Genomic DNA, 21,030 nt, shown 5'->3' on the forward strand with positions numbered 1-21,030 from the left:
GCTGCTCATGGGCAGTGTCAGAAGTTAATTCCCGAAAAGATCCCATTCCACATGAACTAACTTACTTTTTAAGACTGCTCTGGGGCCCTGGCCAAGTAGTTCAGTTGGTTATAGCGTCATCCCAATATGCCAAGGTTGAGGGTTCAATCCCTGGTCAGGGACATACAAGAAAGAATCGATGTTCCTCTCTCTCCAAAAGTCAATTAAAAAAAAAAAGGAGAGAGACAACCCTGGGAACTTCACTAGTGCTTCTTTGCAATTTTTGAAATCTGAGCATCTAAAGTGTAGGACCTGTTTCATTACACCCAACATCCCTTGCCTTGGTTACCATAAACTCTTATACCTGGTCCAGAGTTTTGATTTGCATCAAATCCAAAGTATCACTTCCTCCTATGGCTTCCCCAGTGTCCTGTGAGATGAAATGGATAACAGAAGAAAGTGCAAATATATCACATACTTTATTTTGAATGATAGATTCCCAGTAGATGTCCGCATAATTGGAGAACCCCAATAAAACTTTATCTTGCCCTTGTGAGATAGTTCTGTGAAGTATATTGGGAAATAATTATATTCTAGTCTTGAATATCAGGAAAGAGTGTACATTCAACAGGATAAAACAGATTTGAATGAAGTGGTTGAGGTGTGGGCAGGGTTAAGGGAAACCCACAGGGATGATGGGGCATCCAGGGACAAACAGCAGGAGCCTTTACCACCTCTAAGCTTGAAGGGGAAAAGGGTGGAGGTGTTACCAGGACACCGCAACAGCTTGTATGAGTCTGCTAGGGTTGCTATCACAAAGTACCACAAACCAGGTGGCCTAAATGACAAAAATGCATTGTCTCATAGTTCTGGAGGCTAGAAGTCTGAAATCAAAGTGTCAGGAGGGTTGGGTTCTTTTTAGGATTGTGAGGGAAGGATCTGTCATCTTTCTTGGCTTGTAGATGACCATCTTCTCTGTGCCTCTTTGTATTGTCTTCCCTCTATGTGTGTCTCAATCTGTGTCCTATTTTCTCCTTTTCATAATGACATCAGTCATACTGGAGTAGGGCTCATCCCAGTGACCTCATTTTAACTTGATTACCTCTGTAAAGACTGCATGTCCAGATAAGGTCACTTTCTGAGGTATTGGGTGTTAGACTGCAATGTGTCTTTTTTGCAGGGACACAATCAACCCGTGAGAGCTACAGTGGTAGGAAAGGACTGCCTGACAGCAGCTGTGCCCTTTGATAAAGGGAATAACCATGGCCCAGCAGGGAAATAAATACCCAACTTCTTTCTCCTCTCATCCTCTCAGGCTAATGCCTCCCACTGACAAAACCCAACTGGAAGTCAGAAGGGTACCTGGGTGATGCAGTCCATGCAAGCCAGCCTCCTCGGGTACAGAGCAGGGTGGAGATGGGTGGAGGATGATTATGGAGGGGCCGACAGACTATCCAGCACAAGCCTGTCTGGCCAGTCTACAGTATACACCCAAATCAGCTAGCACTTTACAAGCAAGTAAGCCAGCTTCTTGGGCTCCATGATCCCTGAAGAGGCTTGAGAACAGAAGCAACTTAGAGATAACCCCCTTTCTACCTTGTTCTAGAAAAGCTTAAGCTTCATGAGGAAACTGCTGGAGTGAAATGTTGGGGGAGTCAGTGGAGGAGATAAAAGAGTATAAAAGCTTTGACTTGGTTGGGTAGGTTCTTCAAAGTCTCAACTCTGTCCATTTTTAAAAAAATTTTTTTAATAATATTTTCTTAATTTATAAATCATGTTTATTCTATTACAGTTGGCTCAGTTTTCCCCCTTTACCCATCCCACCCCCATCCCCCGCTCCCACAGTCAATTCCCACTCTGTTGTCCGTGTCCATGGGTCATTCATACATGTTCTTTGTCTAGTCCCTTCCCCTTCTTTCCACCATTGTCCTCCTTCCCCATCCCCTCTGGTCACTTTCAGTCTGCTCCATGTTTCCATGTCTGTGATTTGTTTTGTTCGTTAGTTTATTTTGTTGAATAGAGTCCACTTATAGGTGAGATCATGTGGTATTTGTCTTTCATCAACTGGCTTATTTCACTTAGCTTAATATTCTCCGGTTCCATCCATGTTGTCGCAAAAGGTAGGAGTTCCATCTCTCTCTCTCTCTCTCTCTCTCTTTAATTCTTTCTTAAATGCAGATTGATTTTTTATTTTTTAAAATGTCAAGGTTAATTATAAAATATTTTAAAAGTTTAAAACCATTATACTAGCAATTAAACCACCATGACACCAGCACAGAAATAATCAATTAGGTCAATGAAATATAATGAGCATTCTAGAGACAAACCTATACATCTGTCTAACAATATAACATGATTAAGTTGATATTTCAAATCAATGGGGAAAATAAGACTTATTCAACAAATAAGGTACATAGAGCACTATTACAAGAAATAAAACAAATATAGAGCCCTATTTCACACATTATACAAGAAATATTCAGATGAGTTAAAAATCAATATGTAGAATCTAAGAAGTTTTAGAAGAAAATAGAACTAATATTTTTCATGACCTGAAGTAAAATATTCAACCTCAGAAGCTATAAAGTAAATATGACTATATTAAACATTTAAGACTGTGCAGTAATATACATATTAAAAAGCTAAAGGACAAATAATAGAATAGCAAAGTATTTGCAACACATCTACAAAAGGGTTAATGGTTTGTTTTGTATTTTTTAGGGAAAAAAATTCTACAAACCTTTAATCAAAAAATGGACAAAGAACACCAAAAAGTCATTTAAAGCTTTTTAAAAATAATAGAAATAGGCCAGAAATATACAAAAACAGGTTTAGTTTCAACAAACAATAAAGGAACAATTAACACATCATTGTTACAGTCTGATTAGTATGTATTAAAAAATATTAGTAATATCAAGTATTGGCAACTGTGCAAGGAACTGGATATTCATAGACTCTTTTTCTTCATCTTCTTAAAGCAGTCCCTTTAGCATATCTTACAATGCTGGTTTGGTGGAAGTGTATTCTTTTAGTCTTCTTTTGTCTGGGAAACTCCTTATTTTGCCTTCCATTTTAATTGAGAGCCTTGCTGGGTAGAGCAGTCTTGGTCGCAGGGCTTTGCTGTTCATTACTTGGACTATTTCTTGCCATTCCCTTCTGGCTTGCAGTGTTTCTGTTGAGAAGTCAGCTGCTAGCCATATCTGGGCTCCCTTACATGTTACTACCTGTTTCTCCCCTGCTGCCTTTAGGATTCTCTGTTTATCTTTGATATCTGCCATTTTAATGATGATGTGTCTTGGAGTGGGCCTCATTGGGTTCCTCTTGAATGGGACCCTCTGTGCTTCCTGGACTTGTGTGACTTATTTCTCTCCTCCAGTGAGGGAAGTTTTCCATCATTACTTTTTCAAACAGGTTCTCTATGCCTTATTCCTCTTCTTCTCCTTCTGGTATCCCTATTATACGGATATGATGACATTTCAGGTTGTCCTGCATTTCCCTAAATGCCTCTTTATTCTCTTTGAGTCTTTTTTCATTTTCTTGCTCTTTCTGGGAGCTTTTTTCTACCTTCTCCTCCAGCTGGCTGATTTGACCCTGTGCTTCCTCGAGCCTGCTCTTGATTCCTTCTACTGTGTTCTTTAATTCAGAAATTGTATTCTTCATTTCTTCTTGCCTCTTATTGATAGCTTCTGTGTCCTTTTTCATACTGATACAGTTTGCGATAAGTTCCTCATAGTTTCCCTGTAGTTTTTGTAATTCTCTCTGAGCTCACTGAGCTTCCTTAGAGCCATTGTTTGGAACTCAATATCTGATAGTGTATTTGCCTCTATTTCATTTAGTTCTCTTTGTGGGGATTCCTCCTTTCCCTGTGAGTGGGGGGTATTTCTTTGTCTTCCCATTCTTTGTGAGACTCTTCTTTTTTGCTTCTACTTCTTAAGTTGATCTGTCTTGATTTCCTGACTTTGTGGTGTGAACTTCTATGGTAGGAGGCCACTGTTTTTTTCTTTCTGGATCTGCCTCTGAGGATGTCAGGTGTTGGCCCTGTCTGACCTTAGGCAGTCTGTTCAAGACTTCTGGGAATTTACTGTTTGTGGCTGTCTCCTTCAGCTATTAATCTAGTCACTGTGCACTCAGCAGGTCACTTAGGCAGCGCAGGGTGGGGGAATCCCACCTTGGGGTGGGGCTATCGGGTCCTCTGATGTTGCTGCCACTCAGGGGAGTGGTCTGCCTGAGCAAGATGGCTGCTGCCTCGTGGGGGATGAGTCAGCACCAAGATGCCGTGGGCTACTCTCTCAGTTCTCTCCCCAAAGTTTCTCCTCAGGCGTCTCTAGCCTACTCTGCCCCCGCCTTTGCCAGAGCCCAGGGTAAGTGGCTGCAAGTAAAAATTTATGCATTGGCTCTTTAAAAGGTTCTTTGCACCTCCAGTCACCTGTCTCTGGCAGAGAGCAACCCTGCTGCTTTTCGCAGCTGGCTGTTTTCTGTGTATTTTTTGGCTCTGGTGCCGTAGGCTAGAGATCCCCACTTTTGGTTTAGACCCTGCTCTTCTCAGGGGGATCCAGCTGGCCATTTCAATATTCTTCTGGTGCTGCCACCTGTGGACGCCCTGCCCGCCTTCTCAGATCTGTACCGCACTCCTTACCAGTTAGATTGCGCTAAAGGTGATCCTTCTGTCTCCTCTCTCACTATTGTTCAGTTATTTGTTCCAGGTGATTTCTCCACAATTTAGTTGTAATTCCAAGTTGGTCCTGGGAGGAGGTAAGTGTGACTTCCACTCACTCCTCTGCCATCTTGATTCTCTCAATTCTGTCCCTTTGGATGCTCCGGCTGTGCATGAAGGTTGGAAAAGGGGAGGACATTCTCTAGCAATGAGGAGATTACTGAGAGCAGTATTTCCAGAGGTGGGTAGGATCCTTGCTCTGCTGCCTCTGAGGCAGCAAAGTGCTGCAAACTGACTTAAGCTGATCATGCCTAATGCTTAGTTCTTTTTCATTGGTAACAATACCTACCAGGGAAATTTTAAGTGATAAGGATTTGCCTGCCTGGCATCATCACTCTTGGGATATAAAGAAAACAAGTTAACCTTTTTAAAACATTCATTAGCAAGCAGACACAAAAGAATTCTTACAGCCTCTGAGTTCTGTGTCTCTCTTTTTGGATCCTCTCAGTGGAGCTTGAATGAAAAGTTTATTCAAGGCAGGGACAGTAGTATCCCAGAGGCAGGACTCTGTCACTGGTGTAGTTGTCATCAGGTAACCAGAGAGGGAGACTCCCTTATACTTTGTTATGCTTTTCCAGTCCTGAACAATGCCAGAGGTGTCATTGAAAGCAGGTTTTCACTGCTGAAATGACTTGCTTGTTAATTCTTGTAATGGATGTTATAAAAAGAGCTATCATTGGCAAAATTTTTGGTATTCATTTACTCTGACCCCCTTTATCAGGGCCACCTGATTAGAATGGTCACTAACCACTCCTGGCAAGGGAATTGCTGATTAGAACACAAACTGCACCTGGGTGTAACTTCAAGCGACTGACAGCTACAAATGTCATCCTGCCTTTGCCAAAAGTTTTAATATGCCCAAGTATTTTGTTTTGAAAAAGTAGATTTTTTGAAAATGCCATTAAAAAAGGAGCACTCTGGGACTGTGGAACTAGGGGAATGGTTAGGAAAATTTTACGGAATGTGTACATGGGTTGCCAAAACAGGGACATGTTGGAGCTCATCTAAGGTCTGGAAGTACCAGAAGAGCTTTCTTAAACATCTTCACTCAGAATATGCTTCTCTTGCCTTGATTCCAAGGATAAATGCTGAAGTATTTTAAGGTTAATTACAAATATCATGAGAGGCCGCACCCTAGGTGGCTGCCAGGCCAGGAAAGACCCTCTGCTATATTTAACTTGTTCAAAAGATCATGCAGGCTTAGACAATAAAAATATTGTACTGAAAATCAGAAGTCCTTTCCCTATTTTGAGCAGTGCATAAACCTCCCAGACTCTTAATGTCACACTAAGGAGAGGAGCACCATAATGACTGGGATTTAATTTCTCTAGCTTGGCCATCTTAGGGTCAGAGTGAGGGCAGTTTAGGAAATATACCAAGATGGGCAACATCCATTTTTTTTTTTTTCAGATACTTTGCACCGTGCACACCCTCATGACAGAGATGTATTGAGTACCCACTGCAGGCCAGGCATTAGTCTAAGGGCTGTGAAAAGCAGAGAAGAAAACTATCATAGGCCTTGCTCTGTGGGACTTAATAGCTAACCCGTACATAGTAATTACTGTTTACTAGACACTATTGTCTTTCAACCCTGAAAAACTCCTACAAGATAGGTACTGTTATTATCATCTGTTTGATAGATGAGGAAACTGAGGCACAACCAAAGTCACAGAAATTATTAAGAGGCAGGGTTTTGCATTAACCAAACACTGTATCACCTGTCTAGTTTAGTGAGAGTTGGGGAGTGGCAGCATAAATAATTAAATGCAATGCACAATGGTAGATGCACAGACTGCCACGGGAGCTCAGAAAAAGAGACCTGCTCAGCTCAGGATTTGAGAAGGGGTGAGAGAGACATTGCCTGAATGAGGTGACACCTGGGCAGCATTTGATAATATGAATAGGAATCAGCTGGAAACAGAAGGGAGGAAAGAAAACTCCAGCCAGAGAAGACCACATGGTATGTGTGGGGGAACCATAAACAGCTCAGTATCACTATAGTATAAAAACCAAGGGGGAGGTGGGAGACAGTTTGCTCCACAAATGCTTATTGGGTCCCTTCTATGTGCAGGTACGGTGATTGGTGCTGGGGGTATTGCAGGGGCGGGGAATCGAAGGAACTTGAGCTATCATTTTGCTCCCTTACTCACTAAAGTAACTTTTTGAAACTACCCCCATTCAAAGTACTCAACAAACTAGAAGTAGAACTTCCTCAACCTCATAAAAGGCATCTGTGAAAAAAACCACAGTTAACATCATAGTCAATGATGAAAGACAACGTTTTCACTCCTAAGATCAGGAACAAGACAAGGATGTCCATTTTCACCACTTCTATTCAGTATTGTACTAGAGGTTCTAGCCAGGGTCATTAGTTGTGAAAACTGTATAAAATGCATACACATTGGAAAGAAAATTGACATTTTAAAATAAAAGTGTTAAATCATAGTTTTGAGTGCCATCCAATGGAATTTGAATACAATAGCAATTTGATACCCACCATCATCCATATGTGTAAAAAAAGTAATATTTGTTAACTCTAAGAAATTTTATATTACTCCCTTTTCTCTTTGAACTTGTATTTCTATTCATTTTCCTCCCACAGAAGTTTATCCTCAGGGAATATAATTTTTTCTTGAAAGTCTATTATACTTCTCCAGATTGAAATTTAATTTGTAAGAACATTTCTTGAGATCATGATCCTCTAAAAACTTTTTTCCTATCATTGCAAAATATTATTATTGCATGGTTAATTAAAATAGTATATAGCATGACTTTTAGATAAAGGGAAGTTTATTGCAGGTGTATCTCAGTGCAGTGGTAGGTGATTTTTCTCAGGAAGTCTTGCACCATTCTATTCCTATTATTTTTGGGCAGTGGCTAAGAAAACTTATTCACATAAAATAAGTAAGTGGGAATGGAAAGTGTTTTGCTGTACCAATATCATTCAGGTTTTTTTTTAACTCCTTCCAAATAATGTGCAAAAATTTTCATAGTAATCATCAAAACTTATTTTAATGACCTATCAGGAGGTCCTTATTTAATTTTCTTGAAAGCAAACGATTGGAAATGATCTGACTTGCTTGAAGATGTGTTACCCAGCCATTAAAGTTGTTTACTTTATCGATGCGGAAACCGTGTTTCAACATGTCCGTTTGTTTGGACCGCTATGAGGTTTATGTGCTCCTTGGCAGTGCATCCCAGAGTGATTCTTTGGGGAAGGAGAGAGGCCTTTGTTTTTGTTTTTGTTTGTCTTGTGTGCCCCACTATTCCTTGGAATGATAGTGACTTTTGTTCACTATTCTATCTCCAGGGCCTAGGGAAGTGTCAGATACATAGTAGGTGCTCAGTGAATACCTGTGGGATGTTATGAAAGATGTAAAAACCAGGGATGTCAGGGTGTGTGTATAGGGGGGGCAAGGAGAGGAGGCAAAGACACAGATACACAGATGCACTGATTTGGGTTTTTCAGTTCAAAGACACCAAAAGCCCACCTTTCCCCAAATCAAAGCTGCACTGAGGAGAGGAAAGGTCTCTTTAGCATCTAACCTGGGTTTGAATTCTGACACTGACATTGAATAGCTGTGACTTTGAGCAAACTCTTGTTCTTACCCTAGGGTAAAAAGGATAATTTGAGGATAAAAAGAGGCGTAGGGGGAAGTGACGATAAGATATGATACTGCCTGTAAAGTATCTGCACTATCTCATACACTCAGGAAATAGGAATTGTCCTTCATTTGAGCCTTGCTGCTTTTCCTTTGGGCGGCTCCAGTCTTCTCTCTCACTAGGCCAGAAATTGGACTCACCCTGAAACTCCACCACTGCAGATGCTAAGCAGTAGACAGATGGTAGTTAGGGATCTCAGGTGGAATCTAGGGGAGAGCGACTTCTGTCCTGCGGTTTTCTCATCTAGAAAACAGGAGTAGTAACAACTCTACCTCACAGGGTTGTTGTGCAGAAAAATGTGTTTAACTTTTGTGAAGTGTTTAGAAGAGAGCCTGGCACACAAAAAAGGGTTAACAAATGAGTGCCATTATTTTGGCCTGCCTGTAGGCCACTGATACAAAAATGCATGTGTTATCTGGAAGAGAAGGGGCAGCCCAGGGTAGTAGCGGAGTGGGAGAGTGGGGAATCTCCCATTCACTAGCTATGTGATGTATTGAAATGTCACAGACAGTTAGGTTCTACCAGAGGAATGAAAGCCAGTGGACAAGTTTCAATGGGTGTAGCAGGTTAAGGACACCATGGGTATCTGTGACCAGAGGAACCACGCATTTCTTTCAAGGCTCCTGTCCCTCCCAAGCCCCTTCAAAGAAATCCTGTCCCTCCAAAGCCCCTCCTGCTATTGGTCATAATTTTATAATCAATGGATAAAATGGAGGGAAATGTGGAATAACTTCAAATATAGGTGTCAGAATGTCTTCAGTCATAAAGGAGGAAGCCATGGTGAACTCCAACCTGTGTTTGTCAAAGATAAAAACATCAGTATAGGAGACAACTCCTCAGCAACAAAGCAGTCCTGTTTTAGAAAATGTTGTTTTCCAGTGGGATTGAAGCTTTCAAAGACTTTTTAAAGGAGAAACCAAAATTATGCCACTGAAATTCCTAAGATTGTTGAAATAAGCATTGAAACAGGTAATGATTCACGTGTAAACCTGGGAGCAAGACTTACAAGAAGAGATTGCTACTCTTGACATGCTCCATGGAGTGGAAAGAAAAAACATTCCTGTTCTACAAAGACACAAAGTTCACTAGATTCTTATAAAAAGTTTGGTAAAACTCAAAGCGGATGTCAAAGGAGAGAGAGGCGATATGGTATAAACTCCTTGCACAACAGGGACAGTGTTCCCAGCATACCCGTAGGAAGTTGCTTTCTGATACAGAGGTGTAGGAGAGTATGGGCTTGTGTTTTCCCGTGAAAATTTACAACAAGGAGTCAAAGCCTTTTTTTCCTAATAAAAGAAAAATACGCCTTTCTGAATTAATGCTTGAGAAATATCCTTTTCCAGTTGGCTCAGATTGAGGCCCAAAATGGCATTTGATTAAAGAGCATTCAGTCCCTGTGAGCTCACATTAATTAAACATTTTTCGGTACATGTGGTCCATCCTTGGCTTCTACAGAAGATGAAGAAGATAAGCTTAGAGACCAGAAGGTGATCTTAGTATTGAAGAAGGGATTGACCTCCTCCCAATGGCAAGTATTTATATTTGAAGCCACTGCTCAGCTTCCTTTGTTATATAAACTAGGACCAAAGGTGGCTTCTGGAATGACTGAAATAGGTGGGGACAATTATGCAATTCTACAAGCTAAGTGTGACTCAGAAGAGGACACAAGCACATTGTATCTGCAGTCATGTAGGGAGAGGCACTTCCAGGTATCTGAGGAGAGCCTTGCCCATGCCAGCAGACACGGAGCTTGAAGAGTCTGCACACAAACTGATTACGTTCACTGCCTCATGCCCGGTTTGCTTCAGATTACAGGTAACTTCTGTTGCTGGAGAGTGATGGACGGTTACAAAGCAGAGGCCCTTTTTTAAAAAAAAAATTTTTACTTTTTATTATTGATTTATGTGTGTGTGTGTGAGAGAGAGAGACAGACAGGCAGGCAGGCAGGCAGGCAGACAGACATCGACTTGTTGTTCTACTTATTTATATATTCATTCATTGTTTGATTCTTGTATGTGCACCAACTGGGGAGCAACCCACAACCTTGATGTTTTGGGACAACACTAACCAACCAAAGCTACCTGGCCAGGGCCAACCAAAAGCTCTTCTTGGAAGCAAAACTGAAGGTACATTTTAGCTCTGGGATTGTGCAAAAGGCCTCTTCTCTGTGAGCTCCCACACTACAACAGACCCCTTCCTGCCTGAATTGAACAGTAGAATCACAACTTCAGTTTTGACATTCATCACTCTTGTGTATTTCACTCCTCCGCTGTAACAGGACTTCTGGAACATTATAAAGACCTCAGTTCTTGCATATTTTTGAACCATACTTGTTATGTCACTAAATAGGACCTTCCCGCTTAGCCTGCAGTTTGCGGTGCAGTAATCTGCAGATATACTGCATATGATGGAATGAATGGGTTTGCTTTACCGTCAGTGTTAAAGGCTTTTTTAGAAGAATATCTTTATAAACAATAAGTCAGCATTCTCACATTAAAATGAGAACCAGTCAAGGCAAGGTACATTATTCTGTCTCCAAAGGGCATTAACTAGATCTGCTCTTATGTGCACCAGCCAACATACCTATAGCCAGTACACATACCTAAGTTAGGTTATTCAGTGCAGTATGTAGGCTGTTAGTATCCACCAGATGTACTGTTAGATAAACATAGTGCCCATTGAGACAACAGAGACAACATTTTGCCAATTTAGCTGTTTGGTTATTTGTTATTTTTATTTTTAAAAATTTATTTTGTGTGTGTGTGTGTATGTTTTTTTCCAGAGAGAGAGATATCAGTTTGTTGTTCCACTTATTTATTCATTCATTCACCTATTTTTATGTGTGTCCTGCCTGGGGATCAAACCCACAACCTTGAAGTATCAGGACAACACTCTAACCAAATGAACGACCCCGCCAGGGCTGGCTATTTAGTTTTTAATGGCTGTGGTTATTGAGTGAGGCAACTCAGGTATTTGCTATGAAGAATTTTATTTCTTACTGAAGAATAAATTACCAATATTGAATGAGTATTTCAACAGTATTTTAAAATTGTTTCTTAGAAATTTTCTGTAAACTTCCAAAAGTAGCAGTGTTTGTAGTTACTGTAAATCAAGCTTTGGAAATCCAAGAAGTAAAGACTGCCTTCCTCTTACGGACAGAAATGCAATTTTCTGGCCACTTCATGCAGTGTACATAAGTATTGATATAATTTATTCTTAACTAAACCAAGTTTTCTAAATAGTATTTCTTAAAATTTCAGATTTATACAATTGCTAATGGAATTTTATTTGAAGTCCTTAGGTATTGTTTTTTTAATGAGTGCTTCAACTTAAAATTTGGAATAGCTGCCATAATGTAGTCCTGTGTGTGATTTTTCATGTTGGCAGTTGCAGTCTAATTGTTGACTCATTAAAGTTGGATCTTTTCCTCTGCCCATGGTGAATTTGCGAACCATGAAGAAAATGAGACTAGAAGATGCCCAAACAAGTCAGATAATAGTAACTACCATGGTTGCTGATGTTCCGATTATTGTTAGACCATAATTGATAATTTGGATGGCAGTATTTATCTCTGTCGTAAACTCATAGCTGAATTGCTTAAGCACAATTACAGAATTTCAGTGCAGTTCATTATTAGTAGAAAATCTGAAACCCAAATCGCAGATTTAAAAGGTACTGTACAACCATTGTATCTGTAAAAAACATTACTTAGCACCTTTTTGTCACTTAGACTAGTATGCAATACTATTTGGGTGAGCTATTTTGGAAGCAACAACAACTTCTAGTGTTTGCTTCTTAGTATTAAACTGAATTTATTGTTCTGTCCTAGGCATTTTGCAGTAAAGCAGTTAAATTTAGTCTTCTGTCTTTGTGTTAATGTGCTCTGAAACACTGGTCAGCGCTCCTTAGTTTCTGCTACTACAGAAACTAAGGATGTAAACATTTTACATCGCTGTTGTTATTACCCAGACTACAAAAAAGAAAAGCTATATTTGCATGCAGCACTAACCCTTTGACTGCTGATGTGTGTTTCTGCTTGCTGTGTCTAATTATGACTGCTTGTTTGTGCTAATAAAGTACATTTGGTGTTCTTATAAGAAAAAAATAAAACACCCAAGCTAAAAACTTTTCTTGATGCCCCCAGCAGAAGCCGAGGTAGAGTTCTGTCTACCTCCTCTTCCTCCGAAGTCCCACAAGGTCTTGAAACAACACAGAGGATCAGGGTACTCAGCATTGCAGTCCCTGGGTTATATGCTTTCTCCTCCTCTAGCCCGTGATTTCCTCTAGAGCAGGGTGTCATTCTGTAAAATCCCAGATAAGCATAGGACTCTGCATATGGCAAGCCCTTGAATGTTCCTTAAGCGAAAAAATCTGGAGGTAAACTGCTGACTGCGCAGCTTGGCCAAGGACAGCTTGCCCTGATACCAGAAGTGCAGCCATGAATCAAGGGTCCCTAAAAAACTGGAGAGGGTGGGGGAATCGCTGGCAGTTCCTTAACTTTATTAAATATGAAGAAATGATGCTAGAAACAAAGGTGCAGGCCTGGGAGCTGCCCAGAGGGCTGGGGCTGGTGGTGGGCAGCGGGTGGGGCTTCCCAGGTTGTTTATTTTAATGTCCTTGAGAACAAGAAATTCATATTAGGATGGATTATTTTCTCTTAGATTTAGTCAAAGCACCCCCTAATTTGCTGAAATATTAAAAATTTCTATGACTTTGGGAGGGGAGAATTCCTCCTTTATGACAACAAAGCTCATGGCTTCCAGGAAAGCAAAAGAAGCACCCAGAATGTTAACAGGATTTATCTCTAGGGAGTAAAAACCAGGAGATTCTTTTTCCTTCCTGATTTTTTGTATTTTCTAGATTTTTATTAAAGAACAAATATTCTCATTATGAAAAGCTTTATTTTAACAAATCTATATTATAAGCTCAAAAATGTCTCCATTTGCAGATTTATAAAATAATGCAAAATTAATTAAAGCCCGAGGTTCCTTTGACTCAGTTAAGTCCAACTTTCAGAGCACTGAGTAGAATATGTAGAAAAATTTTGTTTCAGTTCTGGGGAAGAATTAGCCCTGGATTAAATGCTGCTCTGTCCTCTTGTAACAAAGCATAAAAGTAACACTGACGTGATCAAACTGCTTCCTGATAATTGAGTCACATCCTATAACAAAGCTCAAGGATATGTATAGGAATACAATTGTATCCTTTCTCCAAACTAGATAAAATTTACAATACCTAGCTTTATTGGTCCAGAGTCCAATAAAAGTTAACAAATATGCAAGGAAGCAGAAATATACGACTCTTAATAAGAAGAAAAATCAGCCAACTGAAACTGATCCAGAAAGTACATTGATGATAGAATTACTGAAAAAGAACATTAAAACAACTTTATATTCCATATGTTTAAAAAACTATAGGGAATGTTGGACATGTTATGTAGGGGAGATGTAAAAAAGACAGAAATTGAACTTATAGAAAAGAAAACAATAATGTCTGAGATGGAAAAACATTCACTGGATGGGATTAATGGCTGATTTAGACACTGTAGAAGAAAAAGAATCAGTGAACCTGAAGATATAGCTACAGAAGCTACCCAAAATGAAATACAAAAAGAAAGACTAAAGAAAATAAAGAGAAAAAGGGAAGAGAAAAACTGAGAGTATCCATTTGCTACGGGACAGGTTCAAGTGGGCTAATATACGTGTAAGTGGAGTTCCTAGAAGAGAAGGGAGAGGGAAAGATAAATATTTGAAGAAGAATAACTGAAAGTTTTACAAGTCTGATGAAAACTATAAATCACAAGACCCAAAAACCTCAATGAACCCCAAACAGAAGAAACATGAAAACTACACCAAAGTACATTATAATCAATATACTTAAAACCAGTAATAAAGAGCAATCCTTAATAAGACTAAGCCAAAAGAAAAGTTCTGGTTATTCTTTAAGAAAAAACAAAGGCAAATCTTGAAAGCAGCCAGAGATAAAAGACACATTGCATACAGAGAAACAAACAAAAAAAGAGATGACAGCAAATCTCTCTTTAGAAACTATGCAAACCAGAAGAGTGAAACAACCTCTTTACAATACTTTAAAAACTGTCGACCTAGATTCTACTTAGTGAAAATATCTTTCAAAAACAAAGATGAAATAAAGACTTTTTCTGACATAAAAAGATTTGAAAGACTTGCACTACAAGAAATGTTCAAGGAAGTCCTTTAAGTAGAAGGCAAATGATGCCAGATGGAAATAAGGATTTACACATGGGAATGAAGAGCAACAAAAATCTAATATGGGTAAATATTATATTTTTCTTCTTATTTAAATCTTAAAATGCAGTTGGCTGTTTAAAATAAAAATAATAGCATGTAGAAGTAAAATGACAACAATAGCACAAAGCCTGGGAGGGAGGTTGTGCAAGGGTATAGTGGTAATGTTCTAATACTATACATGAAGTCATATAATATCACTGGAAGATAGACTGTGGTAAGTTAAATTATGCATATTATAAATGCTGAAGCAACCATTAAAACAACCCAACAAAGAGTTACAACCAACAATCCAACAAAAATTATAAAATTGAATCACTAAAAATATTCAATCCAGAAGGAAGCAAAAAAAAAGAATGAAATAAAGAACAGATGATACAAATAACAAGGTAATAGACTCAAACCTAACCATACTAATAATCACATTAAATGCAAATGGCCTAAATATCCTAAATAAAAGTGAGACATTTTCAGACATAGAAAAAAGCAAGACCCAGTAACATGCTAAAGAAAACCACTTTAAATATAAAGACATAAATATGTTACAAAAATAAAAGGACAGAAAAAAAGATTTACCATAACACTATTTTTTTTTAAAGTGGAATGGCAATGTTAATATTAGATAGAATAAATTTCAGAGCAAAAATATCACCAGTCACAAAAAGTATCATTTCATTTGGTATAAATGAGTCCATTCATCAAGAAGATATAACAAAGCTAAATGTTAAGCACCTAAGAGCAGATCATCAAAATACATAAGCAAAAGTGACAGAATGAAAAGAGAAATAGACAAACCTACAATTATAGTTCCTGGAAGAGAAGAGAATTTGGGAATGGGAGTGTGGAATAGGGCTAAGAGCAAGATATTTCACTGATTAACTTTTTAGGATTTTTTAAAAATTTATTTTTTTAGAAAGAAGGAAAGGGAGAGAGAAGGAAAAGGAGAAAACCCCACAACCTAAGCATGTGCCCTGACTGGGAATCAAACCGGTGACCTTTTGCTTTGTGGGATGATGTCCCACCAACTGAGCCACATTGTTCAGGGCTCACTGATCAATTTTTGAAATAGCTTTTATTTTTTGAACTCTATAACTTTTTACTATTTTAAAAGAATTAAACAATAAAGCAGAACTCAGTTCGGGCTGAGAAACAGAAAAGAACAGAAAATATTGACAAATATCAGATAACATGAGTGTAAGTATTATTTCTTAAATCTTTTGTCTCGGGGCGGGGGTGTGTGTGTGTGCGTGTGTGTTGTGTTATAAAATATGGTCTAGTCAAAAAAGAGTGGAAGGCACTATTTCGGAGAACTGTCTCTCTCCTTCCTCCTTCTGTACGTTTTCTTTATTAATTTTTGGGTTCTACACATCACATTGCATTGTAGTTTATTCTTTTATTCATCTGTCTTCTCATCCAGATTATGAATACCTTCAGGGCAAGGACTATATTGAATATTTGATCTTGCATGCATGGAGGAATAAAAGAATAAATAAATGGGTAGGTGAATAAAGGAATGAAAAATTCAGATATATAGAAAGCTGCTCTTCATGCCACATTCAGGTGGCGATAAGAGGATGGTGGGCTAAAATGAATTTTAAATACTTTTTTTTCTTTGATGACACAAACAACTTTTTGGAGTCAGTTGGAAACTGAGAGACCTCAGAAATGAGCAGTATGTGTTTGATAAAGCTTAGTCATTGTTCTGCAAATGTGTTCTGAGCGCCTATCATATGCTGGAATCTTGATAAGATTTACTCAGGGGAAGGATTGTGAAACTCAGGATTTTTCTAAGAGTCTCATCCCAAATGGACATTAGTCCTCAGTAGATGTGGCTCCCCTGCTTATCTCTCGCCCTTTGGGAACCTTGGGTTTATCTGTGCTGGGCTCAGGTAGTCCCATTGAGACTTACATTGATCAAACTTAATAACATATTACGTTTTTTCTCCTTGCTCACCCCTTCCCCTTTTTTGATTAATTGAGTTCCCCCTCCCTATTGTTCTCTTTACTGGTTTGGAAATTACATGCTTTGTTTATTTTAGTGGCTACCCTTAAAATATTGCTATACATATTTAATTGGAAACATGGAGTTAATAACCATCTTTATCTTCTTTCTGAAAAACAAGGAATTTAGAATATTTTATTTCTGCACTGAGAAAATTGTGTTTAAAAAAAACTCCAACTGTGCTCATAGATTCGTTTATTTCTCCTTTCATGTCTGTCATTTTGCTTTAAATATTTTGAAACTATGTTATTAAATGCACACAAAGCTAGGATTGTTATGTTCTGTTTAAGTCACCCTTCTCATCACTGTGCAGCGTGGCCTGTAACCCTTAGCAATACTTTTAATCTCACCATTTACTTTGTCTGATATTAATATTGCCACCCCAACTTTCTTTTGGTTACTATTTGCTTGGTATATTTGAAGTGTCTCTCTCATAAGTAGCATATATAATTGGATTTAAAAAAAATTCATTCAGAAAAATCTATCTGTTAATTGAAATGTTTAGTCTATTTAGTTATTGATATAGCTGAGTTTAAGACTGCCATCTGGGTATTTCTTTCCTTTTTGTCCCATGTATTCTTTGTTCTTTTATTCAATTTTCTGCCTAGTTTTGGGTTAATCAAGGGTTTTTATTATTTCACTTATCTCCTCTATTAACTTTTCTCTATTAATTTTTAATTTTACCTTTAAAAATATTTTAGTAGTTTCCTCAGATATAATATGCATCTCTGACTTATTATAATCTAAATTAGTTATTTACCACTTCATGAATAATTTAACTCCATTTACCACTGTCTTCTTGCCTTATGTATTTTTTTAGTCACATAATATACTTTTACATATGTTATAAACTGCCCAGGATAGTTATTATTGTTGCTTTAAGTAATCATAGTCAATATTCTTTTATATGTATCCACATGTTTAACCTTTCCAGTGTTCTTCATTCCTTTGTGCACTTATAAGCTTCCCCCGGAGTCATTTTCCTTCAGCCTGAAGCTCTTGAACATTTCTTGCAGAGTAAATCTTTAACATTTCTTGCTGTAGGTAATGAATTCCCTCAGTTTCTGTTGACCTAATAACATCTGTATTTCCTCTTATTTTTTAGAGGATATTTTCACTGGGTCCAGATTATTTTTTCTTAATAACCTAAATAATGTCATTCTATGGTTTTCTGGTTCCCCATAGGTTCAGTTAAAAGTTAACAATAGTATTATTGTTTCTCTGCATGCATGTGCATTTACTTCAGCTGATATTAAGATTTTCTGTTCATCTTTGATTTTTTGCAATTTGACTATGATAGGCCTATCCTTGGCTTTCTTCCTATTTATCTTACTTAGAGTTTTCTAACCTTCTTCAATCTTTGAGTTGCAGCCTTTCAGGTTTTGACAAATTCTCAGCCATTGTATCTTCAAATATTACTTTGCCCATTCTCTTCCTCCTGGGACTCCTAAAACATATATATTAGGCCATCTGACTATGTTCTATATGTCTTGAATGCTCTCTGCTGTTTTTTCCCTTATTTTTTCTCTATGTGCTTCATTTTGACTGTTTTCTATTTACTCTCTTTGAGTTATATTATCCTGTCTTTACTATGTCCAGTCTGTTGTTAAACCTGTCCAATGAATTTGTTCTTTTCCCAATGAGTTTTTATTTCCAGTATTTTGTATTTCATTTCTAGAATGTCTATTTGATTATTTTTCTGTAGATTATAATTCTCTTTTGAAATTATTCATCTTTTCATTCATTTTGTACATCTTTTACTCTACTTTCTTGAATATATTTATAATAGTTATTTTGAAGTTATTGACTGCTAATTCCAACGCCTGGGTTATTTGTGGGATTGCTTCTATTGTATATTTTTTCTTAATTGTCAGACATTTTTCCTGCCTCTTCAAATGTCTTATAATTTTTTTCCTTAATTGTATGCTGGATTTTGTACAAAAAAAAAAAAACACCGAAGTCAATATTATTTCTGCCCAATTAGGATTCATACTTACTAGGCAAATAAGCTGAGGTGCTCATCATCTCAATTCTATTAGAAATTGAGCTGTGTTGTGGCTTTAGTTAGACTTAGTCCACCTCTGGTTTCAAATATCTCAAGATCCCTTTTGAAGGGATCTTTTCCCTTCAAGAAGTAGAGAGTATTTGCCCTCACATTGAATCAAGGCTGATCTTCTCACTTACTTTGATCAACAGAATGTGGTGGGTGACACACTGCCTTGAGCAGCCATGTAGGGTTCAGGTACCATCCTGGAGAGACCATATGGAGAGGGAGAAAGAAAGGCCTGGCCAGCCTCCAGCTCTTCCTACCATCCCAGCTGAGGTGTCAGACATGTGTAAAGCCATCTTCAATTTCTAGCCCCACTCGAATCTCTAAATGACTACAGCCTTATGAATCCCACCTAAACCCAGTCTGATAGCAGAACTATGAGCAAATAAATACATGGCTATTGTTTTAAGTCACTAAGTTTTGGGGTAGATTGTTATATAGCAATAGATTACTGAAACACAGAGTATTTGAGATATGATGAATCTTCTAATAAGTATTTGTTAAATTAAATTTAATTGTAAGAGATTAGATGGGTAATTAGTCGAGATGATCCTATAGTTCCCTCTAGCCCTGAGATCCTGTCATCCCAAGATCATTAATGACCCTGTATCATGCCATTACTTCCTCTATTTCTACTGATAAATGAGAGTTGAATCTTGATGCAACGTAGTTAAGTCCTTGGATGTATTAGTCCATTTGGGCTACTATAACAAATTACCATACACTGGGTAGCTTATAAGTAACAGAAATTGCTCACAATTCTGGATTCTGGGAAGTCCAAGATCAAAGAGCTAGCAGATTTAGTGTCTGCTGAAAAGCCATTTCTTTGTTCATGGATGGCCATTTTCTTGCTGTGTCCTCAGGTGGCAGAGGGGAGGAGGGAATTCTCTGAGGCCTCTTTTACAAGGGCAGTAATCCCATTAATAATTATAAGGGTGACCTCATCACCTTCCAAAGGCCCCACCTTCTAATATCATCACCTTGCAGGTTAGGATTTCAACATATGGATTTTCGGGAGGAAACAAATATTCATACCGTAGCATTCCATCACTAACAGCTCCCCCACTGGCCCCAATTCATGTCCTTTTCATATGTCATCAACTCAAAGGTTTAAGTCCAAAGTCTCATCTAAATATCATTTAAATCAGATATGGGCGAGACTCAAGCTACGATCATTGAGCTTTTTGATATCTAACACATTTACAGACAGCAACGTAGAGTCACCTAGTTTGACCTGTTTCTCCTCCAAACCTACTTTTCTGCAGTTCTGTTGATTCTACCTAATTCTTCCCATATAAAAATCATGCCACAACCCCCATTACTATAGAACATAAGCTTCCTTGAGGTTTTTAATTCAATAATGGAGAAAAATTTGTGCTAAGATGTTTACACTTTCAGATCCAGTCTCCACTAGTTTTTCGATCTTAAGAATTTTCATTTAATTTCTCATTAGAGAGAGAAAAGCTTCAATAATAACAATGCTATTAAAAGTAGCTGACCATTGATCTTTGTGTCTGTTCTTTGCCAGTACCAGGCTGTTTTGATTACAGTGACCTTGTAGTATAGTTTGATATCAGGTATTGTGATCCCTCCTACTTTATTTTTCTTTCTTAAGGTCCCTGAGGGTGTTCAGGGTCTTTTTGGGTTCCATAGACATTTTTGAAATATTTGTTCTAGATATTTGAAATATGCCATTGGTATTTTAATAGGAATTACATTGAATCTATAGATTGCTTTGGGTAGTATGGACATTTTAATGATATTAATTCTTCCAATCCATGAACACGGTATGTGCTTCCTTTTATTTGTATCTTCCTTAATTTCTTTCTTCAGTGTTCTATAGTTTTCTGAGTGTAGGCCTTTTACCTCCTTGGTTAAATTTATTCCTAAGTACTTTATTTTTCTTGTTGCTGTAGTAAAAGGGATTTTTTTCCTTAGTTTCTCTTTCTCATATTTCATTGTTGTGTACAAAAATGCCATCAATTTCTGAATATTGACTTTGAATCCTGCTTTTTGGTCAAATTCACTTAATGGATCAAATGGTTTTACCCATTGGTGGAGAATACAGGGTTTTCTACATACACTATCATGTCATCTGCAAATAATGACAGTTTTACTTCTGCCTTTCCAATTAGGATGTCTTTTATTTCTTTTTCATGTCTGATGGTTGTGGCTTGAAATTCCAGTATTATGTTGAATAAGAGTGTTTAGAGTGGACACCCTTGTCTTATACCTGACCTTAAGGGCAAAGCTTTCAATTTTTGCCCATTGAGTATAATATTTGCTATAGGTTTCTTATATATGGTATTTATTATGTTGAGGTATGCTTCCTCTATTTCCACTTTGCTGAGTGTTT

At 37.9% G+C, this 21,030-nt stretch overlaps 1 pseudogene; it reads left to right on the forward strand.

Annotated features, from left to right (window-relative positions):
• Window positions 1-9,075: 9,075 nt before the first annotated feature.
• On the forward strand, window positions 9,076-10,909 carry LOC129067943 (suppressor of cytokine signaling 5-like; annotated as a pseudogene).
• Window positions 10,910-21,030: the final 10,121 nt, after the last annotated feature.

This window comes from Pteronotus mesoamericanus, unplaced genomic scaffold (assembly GCF_021234165.1).
Source record: "Pteronotus mesoamericanus isolate MK-2021 breed Mesoamerican mustached bat unplaced genomic scaffold, CSHL_Meso_final contig_20, whole genome shotgun sequence".
NCBI classification, from domain to species: Eukaryota; Metazoa; Chordata; class Mammalia; order Chiroptera; family Mormoopidae; genus Pteronotus; species Pteronotus mesoamericanus.